The sequence below is a fragment of the Penaeus monodon genome, chromosome 24, assembly GCF_015228065.2.
Source record: "Penaeus monodon isolate SGIC_2016 chromosome 24, NSTDA_Pmon_1, whole genome shotgun sequence".
Classification (NCBI taxonomy): Eukaryota; Metazoa; Arthropoda; class Malacostraca; order Decapoda; family Penaeidae; genus Penaeus; species Penaeus monodon.
Genome location: NC_051409.1, coordinates 31,689,723 through 31,690,541, shown reverse-complemented (window position 1 = coordinate 31,690,541; position 819 = coordinate 31,689,723).

Below are 819 nucleotides of genomic sequence, written 5' to 3'. Positions count from 1 at the left end.
TTAAAAAACATCCATTCCACCCTGCTTCAAATTCCATTCTTTACAACAAAAGCTTAACATGCATGTTGATGCAAACGCAAATGTTCTTCACAGTGAATCACCTCTGACACTTTTGAAATAAAGATTGAGACCGAAGGCTCGGTTTGCATCTGAATACCTTCGACATTTCCCTTTTCACATCACCAAGACTTTTAACTGTGACTTGAAGAACTTTGGGACATAACTACTTTAATATTTAGAGGTGTTTTTACTATGGTTGATGGAAATATGTAGGGTACGGACTATTGCTCACATTTCCATTAGATTAATTTTCTTCATCAATCTACTTATGTTTTTTCTTTTATTTGTTGGGTAGATCTGATCTCATTTTCTCTCTGGTTTTACACGCCTGCAAATGGACTACAGGAAAATAAATACTATTTGTATTACAATGCCAATACTAACGTTGGGTCTCCACAAAGTTCTGCAATCATATCGATAAATATAATACTAAGTGCAGTACTAGTAGATACAATAACCATAAACTTGCCCAGGAGTACAGTGTGTCAGTAATCCAATAATCCCATCAGTTGCTGCATAATGGCTATTTGGTTGTTTTACCTGCACATGTCTTGCTGCATTGCTGGATATCTCTGCTGTTTTCTGTAGATATTAGATTAGACTTAATATGCTTGGTGATGGGAAGTTTGCGGTTGGAAATACAAGTACTAATGCTATAATTTCAAGTAATAATGAAAATATGAATGATCAACGTTCCTGTATCAAAAATACATACCAAATGCATTCATTTTATCGTTTGTTATTTTTCGTGCTGAGCAG